Genomic DNA, 12,014 nt, shown 5'->3' with positions numbered 1-12,014 from the left:
TAAAGTTTAGGCAGATTATTATTCAGGTTCCTCTTTGTAATGCCTTTCCAATATTTGAATAGTAACAGTTTTACATACGCTGAGTCCTTATCGTAAGGGGTCCCATCAGTCCACTCCCAGATACCTTCTGAAGCCCGATCATTCAGGCCAATCCAAACGAAGCCCAAGCGAAGATGCTCCAAAGAGTCAATTTGAGTGTTCATCCATTGCTGGAAAGATAGAGTAGAAAAAAATGAGTGCAGGTTCTGGAAGATAACAGGCACATGTTACCAGAATGTTTTATTGTTGTTGTTGTTGTTGTTGTTGTTGTTGTTGTTGTTGTTGTTGTTGTTGTCGTCGTCTCACCATCTCAGGAGTGCCCTGAATGCTCATCAGGTCGCTGCCATTTGCCAAACAGTCTGCATGAGCCTCCATCCATGTCTTCTTTTCTTTCGATAAGAAGACACATGAGCCGTTGAACGACCTCCAGCCTTGTTCACACTGGCTATAGGCTGAAAAACACACAACAGTTATGTAAAAATGAAATGTATAGTACATTGAATATGAGGTCAGAGGTCAGGGTCGGCTACACAGCATTGCACCCCTGGAGCTTGGAAGGATTCAACGTTTTGCTCAAAGACACTTCCCACTGGACCTTTGTCAGTCCTACACCCTGACATTTTGGTTGAAGGACTCCCTTCTCAATGCGCAACCCTTTTCATGAATACACTAATGTATAAGTTGTTATGTTATCCATAATAAAACATGTAGCTTTCAAGAACCTCTGCTCGAGATGTAGAATGGATGTACAGAGGTGTTGATAACTGAGTCTGCTCTGCTGTGCCCATATACGTCTTTTAGTTTCAGCTGCAAATGTCAGCATGTCAACGTGTGTCAGTGACAGTGGTTTGCAGCACTTAGGAATCCGTGAGTTTGCTCGTTTAATTCGTTGATATAAGCGATTGCCGAACGATTAATTAATGAATAGGCTACGTGGTCCAGTACAGTGCTGTTGACTAAGGCTGCATGCCCACAGGGATTGTTTTTGTTTTTTTCCCAGGTCAGAATGCTTTGGAAATCATGTAGAGAGTGCTTCCAACGTGCACAGACACAGCATTTATTTGTTGCTGCTGAAAAAAATTGACATTGATGAGTAGCCTGCCTCTCCAAAAGTGTAACTTTTCTCTGCTTGAGGCGCCCAGAGCACCCTGCCCAAAAACACTAGCCATCGAGAGCGTTTAAACACCAGGTGCGGTGCTGGGAAGAGGAGTGCTCCTAGAGCGTCCTTACCATAGAAAATGAATTGCAGAAAGGCACTGGCAGCTCAAACAGACGTTCCCTGTGGACACAGCTGCTTAGTCCAGCACGACATGTCACATTACATCCATCTTAGCTTCCTTACATTGGCTTCCATCAAGTTTAAGGTTCTTGTAATCACTTCTAAAGCCCTGCATGGTCAGGCACCTGTGTAAATCTGTGACCTGATCCATCCCTACATCACCAGTCAATGTGACTGCTCTGTGAAAGGTGCTATATAAATAAACGTTACAAATAAACGTTACTTTCTTAGTTAATTGCTTACTTACTTAGCTGGATTCAATTTACACCTGGCATTAAAACAGGTCCAGGATCTACATCAAAAATGTGATTCATCCTGTTTAATCCATGCCAACTATGTCTCTTTTCATCTATCATCTACAACGTGTATCTATGAGTCTGATGTGTCCCATGTTTGTGTTTTCCCTACAGTGGTGAAGTGTCAGTGTGGTGTCTGCAGAGCCTGCTCGCCTCCAACACAACCCAGCATCATCAAGACCTGGACCCAGGAGCTGCTGACGCCAGCATGATGGCAGCATACAGATGCCAGCTTTTTGCACACCACACACACTCGACACTGATCTACACAAAGTTACCGTCGCCACACACACTCGACACTGATCTACTGAGCCGCCGCTAATTTCCAACCCTGGCACTTGCCCCTCTAAAGGTCTCTGCACTGAATACGGTGGAGCCTAATGGACTTAATGATGAGCTCAGCCTCTCCTGCTTCCTCTGTACTGATATTTGTATTGTGTATATGTTTCTACCAGGCGTGAAAGTGGATCGAAATTCTTGCCGGAACTACTACTCCAACCTTCATCGCGTCATTGTTCTCCTCCCGCCCAGCTTCATGCGTTCCTGAACACCCATATTTTTGACATCATAGCAAATTATTTATTGTGCAAGTTAGTAGTAGCCTGCTTAATTAACCTGTATACAGTGTGGCATAATTGTGCTTTAAGTAAAACAGTTGTCTAATGGTAAAGTAAAGGCGAAATGAATTATGCAAAGGACAAATAATATGAAAAATGAATAAGCAAGAATATGAAAATGGATTAAAAAATGCACATTTTAAATTGCATTTTGCAAATCAGCATCAGTCTTCCATTTGTCAATTTAATTAATTTAATTTAAATGGGTCATTTATAAGCATTTTTATTAATAAAGGTTTATAAATAGTTTTATCAAACAGCTCATTTAAAAGCATTTTTTTCTTCTAGAAGCCGTCTGGAAGGTGAATATGTAGCCTACAGTAACCTAAGTAAATTACTGAGAATTAGCCTACGGGGGGGGGGGGGGGGGAGGCAGGCGGAGTGCCCGGGTGATCGTACTGGTGTGAAGACACGCTTTGAGTAATTTTAACATACAGAACGTTAACTCCTTATTTTACGGGTGCATTAAAAGCCCCCGTCTTCCCAATTCCAAGGGCAATTTTAGATTTTTGGAAGGCAGACAGGCAGACAGACAGGCAGACAGACAGACAGACAGACAGACAGGCAGGCAGACAGGCAGACAGACAGGCAGGCAGGCAGACAGACAGACAGACAGACAGGCAGGCAGACAGACAGACAGACAGACAGGCAGGCAGACAGGCAGACAGACAGGCAGGCAGACAGACAGGCAGGCAGGCAGGCAGGCAGACAGACAGGCAGACAGACAGGCAGACAGACAGACAGACAGGCAGGCAGACAGACAGACAGGCAGACAGACAGGCAGACAGACAGGCAGGCAGACAGACAGACAGACAGGCAGGCAGGCAGGCAGACAGACAGGCAGGCAGGCAGACAGACAGACAGACAGGCAGGCAGACAGACAGGCAGACAGACAGGCAGGCAGACAGACAGGCAGACAGACAGACAGGCAGGCAGACAGACAGGCAGACAGGCAGACAGACAGACAGACAGACAGACAGACAGACAGGCAGGCAGGCAGGCAGACAGACACTGAGAGGACCCAGCATTTCCTCTCACCGTTTACTCTGTGTAAGCTCTCTGTGTGAAAATAAACACACTTGAACTTAAACTTAATACACACACATTTAAGGCTGTTTAGCAGACATTTTATCCAAAGCACAGTATGAGCGCAAACAATTCTCGCACGCGTGGGAATTGAACCCCTCACCCTGGCAGTGTTAGTGCCTTGCTACAGGACCACAGAAACCATGAGAAACACACACACACACACACACACACACACACACACACACACACACACACACACACACACACACACACACACACAAGATAAGTAAGGACAGCATGCGATCACACCTCGCTGAGATCACACACGCTTAATGCAAATAGACCAGGTGTAATTACCTAGGATTTCACCCTAGAGGAGAGGTGTTGGCACACTTTTAAGTCACACAGGATTTCACCCTTTGATAGGCACACTTTAAATGAAGCTTAAGCGAAAATTCTTTAAGAGAGACGGTATCTAATGTCATTCATTCACTCACTTTTCATTAATTCACTCTCCTAGGATAAAACTCTAGCTGTCATACCCACTTCTTAATCAACCTGCATTTTCCTGTTCTAGGAGAAACCCTTTAGTTGTCACGGGCTCTCATTCATCCCTCCTGTCCTCATTCACATCTTTCCCTGTCAGGAGAAAACCTTTTAATGTCACACCCACTCATTCATAAACTCAAGTCATCAATCACCCCTTTCCTGCGTCTACCTAGCTTCACTCTTTGTGGGCGGTAACATTAGATTAAGCCAATCAGAGCATGACACATCTTCCCATTCAGCCTATCATGATCTACCGTCACAGCTAAAAACCTCCCGTTTTCTCTCTGTGTCATCTCATTGGGTTCCAGTGCGTTCCTGCGTCCCTCCTCCACCCCATTCTCCTCCAGTCCTCTCTGACTTCTTCAGATTCAGAAGCCTTCTCCAGCAAGTCTACTTCACCACCACCAGGTCTAGACTCCACAGGGGGGATATTCAATCTACTCTGGCTGCATCCATCTACCCCTGCTGATCATGACGTCATAATCAAGCTGATGTCATGATGGAGTCTAATCGCCAAAACTATTATTTATATTATGTTATGTGCCTACAGGCTCATGTATCTTATCATCTAATAAATCACTGTCATTCAAGAAATGGTCTCTCTGGTTGAATTCACACTCCTATAGAGGCGCACATGGCTAGCCAAGGTGGGACAGACGGAGAATGCCGTCACATACCTGTCATTCTCCCATGCCTATAGTAACTTTCCCCCGTCCCCCCGGTTCTCCCATCATGGGCTGTCAAATAGATAAGACGTGTTGCAAACAGGACTCAACATAAAACACTAATAATTGTCCTAATTAACTTAATTAATCTTACCTGCAGCTGGAGATGCACAGATGCACAGGACACACAGACACACAATCAAGGAACACTTCATCGTAGTGTGGGCCGATTGATGTAGTCAGACAGCAGTCAACAACCTAGACAGACAAATATTGGTTTAACCTTAATTGTGCATGCTTTTAATAACCTAATTAAACAACTTTGTTTATAAAAAATATATAATATATAATAATAATATATAATAATAATATATTATTATAAAATGAAAATAAAAACAAACAAGCGCAAATTCGCAATAGCTGTGACCAGATATGCAAATTTCTATTTCAATCCTATCAGAAGAAGCTGCCCCCCCCCCCTTGCCATTTAATATTGTGGTAAACATGTACAGCACACAAAAATGTCCTTTCGTTAGGTTTATTCCAGTTTTCACCAGGTACAACACGGACGTTTCAGCCTAACGGCCTTCTTCAGCGTGTTGCTGTGTCAGGCGGAAATGACGTTTAAATACAATGAGACCGGAAGTCCATTCAATAAACGGAATATCAAAAGTCAGTTACAGTATATAAAGAATTCAAGAACCAAGCAATGCACAACACACAAGTTCCATTATCAAAGAAAAACTAAATGTCTACTCTACATACAACAATGTATGCATTTATAAATAACACTAGTTTGGTCAGCCCCACTGTGTGGGAGAGCAGAACCAGGCCTAGGTAGAGGCCCTGCTGTGTTCAAAGTGACAGGTGTATGTTGCCTCTTGTGGGCTTTTCTTATTTCACTGTTTTCTGCCTTCTCCAACCTGGTTTTCTTTATTTTTGATTAGGAGGATGCTCTGCTTAACGACACCATTGAGGCAGCAAGGTGGTGTGGCACAAAAACATTCAAGGGAAAACTTTCCCTTCCCCAAGTCATCACCATGGACAAAGAAGATCGCTTGAGGGCAGTGGAACTGCGACAGATGTCTGATGGCCTGGATGAAGAGGAGACTGAACTAAGGGAACCGTTCATGTTCCATTTCAGTCTGCAGGAAGATTACGAAGAATTTTGTGTAGAAATTATAGACACAAGGCGAATGCGGGTGTCTGCTGCTTTTGGAATAAAGGAATAGAGTGTACAGAACTTACTGTTTTTGACACCGACAGGAATAAAGCGTGTTCAAGTGTCAATGGCACAGACATCACTTCAGTCTCTGATCTCCTTAATGTAGCTGATATAATTGAGTGTACACAAATTTAACATGTGTCACTCACTTGTGGAAATGCTATGGTATATATATTTTTAAATATAGGCAGCGATAAAATAATGGACTTAGTAAAAAGAAAACATTTAACAAGTAAAAATATAGGAATGTCTGTCTATCAAATGCATTGATTTCACTTCACTGTTCCAATTCAGCTGGCCCTAGTTACACAGGTTTCAAGTTCAGTGGGAGCTGAACTTCAGTAAGAAGTTGTGTGTGAAGTTTTGAGGGCTCATGAAAATGTAAACGTGTTCCCATTATTTTATTCACAAGATGAGACAAGAATATTGAATATTAGGTAAAACATATCCCAACACCTACACAGAACATTACAATAATAATGTGTTGTAGTCACTGATGGATAAACCTATACAAAGTCTGCTAGGATTCCCACTAGCTGCTAAACACAGTGATATTCAGAGTCGATGGGTTAGGTTTTCTATAGATACCTGGTTTCGTCTAGTGAAACAACTTAAAATTCAGAAAGAAATAATATTGAAGTGGCTGAGCTTTGACCCAGACTTTAAGCCAGCTGCAAGTGATAATAGATTTATTCAATGGGCAGAGAAAGGAATCACACCACTGTTTGTTGGTTCAGTTTGATAAGCAGGAATTTCCAGACAATGTAATTTCAATAATGAGAGACTAGTAGAAAGTATAACAAGCTTTAATGATACAACATTAATTTTGGCGTATGACTCCATGATATGATGACGCTCTCCTGAGATGATGAGAGGGCGTCGTCAGTGAAGAATAGGATAGGAAATCCCCCATAGGGAATTCTTCGATCAGGAGTCATGACCGATGGTGGTGGTCAGGGGAGGAGGTGGGGCGAAAACAATTGCTTCAGCGATGATGATCAGCAACTGAGAATGACACATACACAGCACATAGCAAACAGAGTAAACATGGACCCTGATATACTACACTGATTAGGTGATTGGGATCAGCTGGAGAGGAATACCTTGGCTGATTGGTTATTGCCACATGTGTGGTAAACTGTGAATGGGTGAGGAGACAGCATCAGAGAAAGGGGGCGAGCCTAACAATGAATGGGTTATACATCCTCAAAGAAAGGGGGCGTGCACTGTGATATGACGAGACTGGGCGTTGGCTGTTAAGTAGTCTTCATTATTGAAAATAGTCCAAGACTTCATAAAAATACGATCTTGTTCAACAGGATTTTTACAGATATATTAGAGTAGTTTTGTGGATACATGATAAACACTGTAAAAAGTGTCACTATGAACTTTATGGTCCTCCATAGTGACAAAGCATATGTTGGACAAACAAAAAGGTGTCTGAAACTACGGATCTCTGAACACAAAACTGCAATATGCACAGGAAATGTAGAATACGCTATGGCAAAACATTATCTTGAAGCAAACGGCTCGCCATCCACCCTCCGGTTTGTTGGGTTAGAACAAGTCACTGCGCCACCTAGAGGGGGAAACCTCCCCAAGCTGTTGTCACAGAGAGAGATGTTTTGGATTTACCAACTGAATAGTATGCAACCTACCAACACACACACACACACACACACACACACACACACACACACACGGATGGGACTCGTTAATTTTTATTGATATTGATACCATTTTCGAGTCTGCTTAACGAACCGGGTCCTTATCGGGTCCACTATTGATACTTTTCTTTTGTATTATTTGGTGGAAAGACATGACGACAATTTTTTTTTTTACAGAACTGTTTTTTGTATTGCTCAACTGTGAGTCTGTGACTGTTTCATTTCTGAACAGAAGGATTAGCCTCACCTCCAATAAACAAAAACTGCTGATGCTGTTGCTGTGCATTTATTTGAAAAGGAATAGGGCCCACATGACATGCAAATAGTGGGTAGGCCCCATTCAAATTATTATGAAATTGATGGTTGTATTCTCATTTAAATATTTGCTTTGATTGAAACAAAAATCTTGGCATTAGTATTTTGTATAGCCTATAACAAGCTGTTAGGAGTTAAACAGGTCATAATTCCCTCTCTCAATGTTATATTGCTGTGAAAACACATTTATTGTGGACTGCAAACTATTTGGGCTTATTTTTATTTTTATTTTTTTTACGGAATACACATTGAATATCCACACTGGGTAGAATAGCCTCTATACCTAATATATACAATCAATGCTCTATACCCACGTTCACCTACAGTATTAGGCTACATTGCCGCTTGCCCTCCTAATGGTGGGACAACGGACAATGCATATAAAAAGAAATAGAGTCCGCACACTGCTTGACTTGCTCCCAGTCGATTTATTTTTGACGTTTCGGTCAACAAGGACCTTCTTCAGAAATGAAGCAGGAAATGACAGAGCACTCAAATTTATACAGTATGGGTCACACCCATCCACCAATTGGCAGAGGGGAAAAAAAAGGTGTCATGTGAGCACAATCAACCAGTAAGAAAATAGAGTGCATCTTGCTTCACACAAGTAAATAAATCAATTAAGTCTACAAACCCAAGACAAACAATTAAGAAAATGCAATATATGCCCAGTGTAGGAGATCAGATGGGGTGGAGCTAAAAAACGGCAAAGAAACTCCTGTTAAATCCTGTGTAGGAGAAACAAAGACCCCAATAGCCTACAATGGACAATGCACTACACAAATATTAAACAAAGGCAATAGTTACGAAGAAAGAGAACAGACTATTCTCCAATCATATAATCAGTAAAAGTACATTAAATATGAATAAAGGTTACAAAAAGAGCACATAGGGCATACAACTCTGCTAACAGACAGGAAGTAAGCAGTTCAAAAATACACATCTGAGTTACAAGAGTAGAAATACAAAAGTGGAAATAAAGATTAAAATAAGAGTAGCTACAGGAACGGTCTGAGGTCAAATGATTCATTCAGGCCCCTAGCAACTGTGTCTAAAGTTGAGATCCAGTATGCTTCTCTCCTTAGGAGTAGAGCGTTGAGGTCTCCTCCTCTAGGTGGCAGTTTGACATGCTCTATGCCAATATATTTCAATGATGATATACAATGTTGAGCATGAAAGAAGTGAAGGGCTACAGGATTTTTAAAGTCCTTAGTCCTGATGTCACTCCTATGTTCAGAAATCCTGGTCTTCAAGGCTCTGGAAGATTTGCCAATATAGGCCAACCCACAAACACACTTAATCATATAGATGATATTGACTGTAGTGCAACTGATAATACCTTTGATTTTGTAACATTTACCAGTGACTGGGTGATTGAATGTGTTACATTTATAAGTAAAGTTACACTGGGCGCATCTACCACATTTGTAATTTCCATCTGGAATCTGAGACAGGAAGTGAGAAGGGGCAGGTTGTGGTAAATGAGACCTGACCAGAAGGGTCTTGAGGTTGGGAGGTCTTTTAAAAACGAGACGAGGTGGAGATGAGAATGTTTTGCTGAGGGCAGGGTCAGAACTGAGAATATGCCAATGTTTTTTTATTATCTTCTCAAACTGCCGGCCAAGAGGAGAGTATTGAATAATACAATTAATGGGTTGCTCTCCACTCTGTCTCTCCCTAGTGGTGAGACAATCATGTTGTGTACAGCCATGATACTTAGTGGAAGCTGGTTGTATCCAGTATTCTGGATAACCACGCTGTCGGAACCGTGCTTCAAGGTCTTTGGAATGAGCAGAAAAGGATTCATCTGTAGTGCAGTTCCTACGTAACCGCTTAAACTGGCCAATAGCAATGCCCTTTTTGAGAGGTGTAGGATGAAAGCTCTCGGCATGAAGTAAGGAGTTACGATCTGTTGGTTTTCTATACAGATCTGTAATCAATCTGTCATTGGATTTGCAAATCAAAATATCCAGAAAATTAATACAATTCTGATCTGAGGCCAAAGTAAATTTCAGAGATGCACTGCTGTTATTAAGAAATGTGTGAAAAGCACTCAGTTCTGTAGCAGACCCAGTCCAGATCAAGAAGATATCATCTATGTACCTTTTCCATAATTGGACAACGGACAATGCATACCTTGGGTGGATGATGATGATGCTGCGATTGGAGCAGACGGGGTTTCCTTGTGAAGACAGTCAAAGGTGCTGCATTTCGCTTTTATTTGATGGCAAACGTTAAGGTGCTTATTCATGGAGGATGTGTTTTCCAACCTTACAAGCAATCAGCTTGTCACAGATTTGGCTAAAGGCTTGTCTTTCACTTTGGTGAAGTGAAGCCAAGCTTTTGAGCGTTTCAGACGTTCAGCCATCCTGTCGCTTGACTTCCTCCTGTGTCTGTGTTCGCAATCGCAACCAAATGAATGATCAAAGGAGCAGTGAAAAGGGAGCGTGTTGCGTCACGCCTGATGCACGTGATTCAATCCTTAATCGAATTAAAAGTTGTATTACAGTCACTCACGTGCACGACAGGGTTTTTCTAATTTGACAACCATGACCAAATAAGCTGTATTGTATTTGGAACGAATCATTCACTGAGGAATAAACCGAAATTAAATCTGATGCTGAACAAGATAAACATAGAGCAGGTTGAAGAAACAAAGCTTTTGGGTGTAATCTTAGATAGGAATTTGTCATGGACGAAGCATATAGATACAGTGGTTGCAAAGATGGGGAGGAATATATCAGTAGCCTAATTAGGAGATGCTCAGTGATCCTTCCATCACAATTGATCAAACTAGTCATTGAGACTCTAGTCTTATCCCAGCTAGACTACTGCTCTATTATCTGGTCAAGCGCAAACCAGAGGGACCTGGGAAAACTGCAGCTGGCTCAAAACAGAGCAGCTCGGCTTGCCCTTCAATGTACATCAAGGTCAAATGTAAATGAGATGCATGTCAAGCTGTCCTGGATGAAAGTCAAGGACAGGCTGACCGTATCACTCCTTGTCTTTTTAAGAAATATCAGAGTGTCAAAATACCCTACCTGTTTATATACTCAACTAAGATTAAGTTCAGATACACATGAATATAAGACGAGACATGCCACCAGGGGTTGCTATCAACTACCTAAAGCTAAAAAAGAGTCAATGCAAAGGACAGTGTTGTATCGAGCAATGGTAGCATGGAATGCACTGCCAGAGAAGATCATCAAAGACAAAACTAAGCCAGGCTTTAAAAAGCAACTGAAAAGTCACTTAGCAGCTCAAAAGTAGTAAGGAACATGACGTAGACGCGCACGCGCGCACGCACACACACACACACCATAGATAGGAATTTTCTTTTCCTTTTTGTTAGGTTGGTGGAGTAGGTAAGATATAGGTAGATTATTATCCGGTTTTAATTTGTTATTTTTATTTTGTGTTTGTTATTATTCTCTGTTCATTGTTTATTTTAATGTCTTTGTCCTGTAACTGTCTTTGTCCTAATATTGGCCGTCAATTTTAATGTCTTGTATCGTAATGGTCTGAGTTAATGTCATGTTTTTATGTTATGTGTGGACCCCAGGAAGATTAGCGGCTGCTTTGCAGCAGCTAATGGGGATCCTAATAAAACTCTAAAACTCTAAACTGAATCATTACCTGTCCATTTGTTACTCTTTTTGCACCCTGATATAAAGTGAAAGATATCCTTATCAAATAAACACTCCTTTCCAGGTGAGATTCAAACCCTGAACCCCAACATTGTTAAATTGTAAGTCTGGTTCTCTACCATCTGAGCTAACCAGCCTGTTGTTTGAGAGAGCCATACTATCGAATGTAGAGCCAGAGACCAAGTATTATAGTTTAAAGGTATATTCCACCCAAATACTACTTACAAGTACTTAGACATAAGTAGTATTTGGCTGAAACATACCTAAGTTCTTGGACATGAAGTAGTATTTGGATGGAATATACCTTTAAAACTATAAGTATTTGGAGAGAAGCTAGTATTTGGGTGGAATATATCTTAAAAACTATAAGTACTTGAACAGAAAGTAGTATGTGGATAGGACATAATACTTAGTCTCTGACTCTACAGACCTATAGTATGGCTCTATCAAATAACAGGCTGGTTAGCTCAGATGGTAGAGAACCAGACTTACAATTTAACAATCTTGGGGTTCAGGGTTCGAATCTCACCTGGAGGGAGTGTTTATTTGATAAGGATATCTTTCACTTTATATTAGGGTGCAAAAAGAGTAACAAATAGACAGGTAATGATTCAGTACTCATAAACTACAGAGTATGATGCACCACTTTACAATAGGGTACACGAAAAGAGTAACTAATGGACAGG

Source organism: Poromitra crassiceps, assembly GCF_964638095.1.
Source record: "Poromitra crassiceps genome assembly, chromosome: 8".
In the NCBI taxonomy this organism is placed as follows: Eukaryota; Metazoa; Chordata; class Actinopteri; order Beryciformes; family Melamphaidae; genus Poromitra; species Poromitra crassiceps.
This window is presented reverse-complemented; position numbering follows the sequence as displayed.